General features: G+C 46.6%; 1 protein-coding gene across 2 annotated transcripts in view; it reads left to right on the top strand.

The window, feature by feature from the left end:
- Positions 1–1,730: 1,730 nt before the first annotated feature.
- Positions 1,731–2,500, top strand: part of MEIS2 (Meis homeobox 2) — a 122,136-nt gene continuing 121,366 nt past the window's right edge. For both annotated transcript variants that reach the window (XM_075843547.1, XM_075843545.1), the window contains exon 1: positions 1,731–2,500. This exon is cut by the window's right edge and continues 76 nt beyond it. The gene's annotated coding sequence lies outside the window, so the exon portion shown is untranslated.

Below are 2,500 nucleotides of genomic sequence, written 5' to 3'. Positions count from 1 at the left end.
CCCTGTGCTGCAGACTTTTCTGGCGTTAGGTGTAATGACTGACTATGACCCCCATCATTTGTGGCTGCCTCTTGTCTGCAGGACCAATGTCCCGGGCTCCCTCACTATATTGACTGTTCCTGCAACACAACCACAAATGTCCGAGAAGAAAGCAAGGCAACAACTGCCCACTGAGGGTTATTTGCCTCCCCTTCCCCTATGTCCCTCTCTGTTTCTGTCTGTCAGGATTTTCCGTAGACATCTATGTTATGGAAGCTTCACTCAGTGCAGCTCGACTTAACCCTTCTTCTGCCTGAGCCCAGTAGACAACATCTATATCTGCAGGCAATGCAACTATTAATGAGTGCACGGCACACAAACCCCCATCACCATCCTGCTAGGATCACAGACCCTGGAAAGCACCTGAACACTGCAGGAGCAAATTAACCCCTGGGGCAAGGTGGCATCTAGTGGCATCCAAGAAGTTAAATTCGGTCATTAACTAAGATTCTTAATTCTTTTCTACTTTCTGGAGCTGCTGTGATCATCAGATGGGGCATAAGAGGAGCCATCACTAAACAATCTAGAGACAGCCCCTGCCCCTGCCCCCCCCCCCCCCCCCTTTAAAAAAAAATCCAGGCTTCGGCCATGATTGATGGGCTCCAGGACTTGTGGTAATTGACTGTTCTGAGGTCTAAAGCAGGTTTCACTTGCAGCAAAGGGATTGGACAACAAGACAAAAAACCAGAGAGGCATTTTCTTCCCCCCTCCCCTCCTTGGTGTTTTTGCTTCTCTTAGAAAAGATCGCTTGGTGCTCGGGGGTGCAGCATTTTACTTCATTTAGTAAATAGCCCTGGTGTCATTAGCACTGCCATTAGGAAGTATTACTGCGCTAATACCTGAGCCCACAGCCCACAGTCACACTACAAAGAGCAGGGACAACATGGCTAGCACTCCCCATGAGTCTTCAACTTACTCATTCCCAATTACTAGTCATTGGCACAGCCACAATCCTCTTATTGAAGTGGACAACAGCCAGTTTTGGATGAAACCATACAAAGGACACTTTACATTCAGTTGCACAGAAAATATAAACTATTGCTTTCAGTAGTCAGCCATTTCAGTAGCAGGAAAACTTCTGCCCCCCATGATTACTATATCTCCAGTGATCCAGAAACATTTACATGGATTTTATCAGATCTTTGTATTTTAGGTTTTACTGGTTCTTTAAAAAGGATTGGCTGCCCCAAATATATACAACCCCTTTATAAGTCTAGCAAAGGACATCTTCCCAAGATATGGTCACCACCCTATAAATCAGTCAACAGAAATGATACAACTGAAGCTGCCTGCACCCAGTGTACATTGGAGTGCATGCACATGTTATGGGATTGCAGCGCTGACCATGGCTATGCTGGTAGACATGACTGCCCAGGACATGGTGCTGCCTGCACTGCTATGGCTTGTAAGAGGGGTCATCATCACATCAGTGTGGCTGGGTCCTGGTCATCATTACTGAGGTAGATGCAGGATGCCAATCTGTAGGGGAGAGGAGGATTGTTGTGGAATGAGCCTGTGACTGGTAGGATGGTGAGAGGATCAGTAGTGAGGAAGGATCTTGAGTCTGTAGCCTCTCCCCTTCCCTGCCTCCCAGCTCTCCTGATTGCACGCCAGGCATTGCATTACCTCCTAGTCCCTGCCTCCCTCCATGTGTCTGTGTCGTGTAGGACTGGCTCTGGATTCCTCTGCTTCCGGGTCCCGTCATTTTTTCATTCTCCCGCCGATCAGCTCAACAAAACTGAGTCTCTTGTATAAGCCAGCAGCAGCCAACCTGCCAGCAGTCACTCATCTGCCAGTGCCAGGCTGCAAAATCCCACCTCATCCACCCAGCTCAGCTCCACACTCCATGCACAAGGAAGCACTTTGCTCTTTTTATTGCTATTTTTTTTTTTTTTTTTTCACCAAATTTTATATTTATTTGCATTTTTGGGATTTTTTTTTTCCATCATCTGGATCTTTATTTTGTCATTGGGAAAAATAAATAAATAAAAGAGACAGAGATCTATAGGGAGCTGTCAGGAGGAGTTACGCAGAGATAGCAGAGAGAGGGAGAAGGGGCTGGAAGATCTGCTGCTCAAGTTGAATCTTCATCACTCTCATCATCATCATCATCTTCCTCCTCCTCTCCTGCCACCATCCCTCATTCAGCACCTTGACATGCTCTGCCTCTGATTGACATCTCAAGTGGCTGAGCGCCATGAGAATCCCCAGCCTTGGTACATGTGGCTCTGCTCAGGGCCGACACTAGAGCTCACTTGGAAGATTTAACAATAAATTGCAAGAAGAAATAAAACAAGAAAACAAACATTAAGGAGCAATTATCTTCTTCAAGCCTGGCACCTCTGTATTCAGCATGAGTGTATGACTGGCATCCTAGTGGAAGAAGCTTTCCTGGAGAGCACGTACATTTTGGTTATTTCACCTTTGCCCCTTTTACCCTTTCCACCAGCCCAAGAGGACA

This window comes from Rhinoderma darwinii, chromosome 12 (assembly GCF_050947455.1).
Source record: "Rhinoderma darwinii isolate aRhiDar2 chromosome 12, aRhiDar2.hap1, whole genome shotgun sequence".
Taxonomy (NCBI): Eukaryota; Metazoa; Chordata; class Amphibia; order Anura; family Rhinodermatidae; genus Rhinoderma; species Rhinoderma darwinii.
This window is presented reverse-complemented; position numbering and strand designations above follow the sequence as displayed.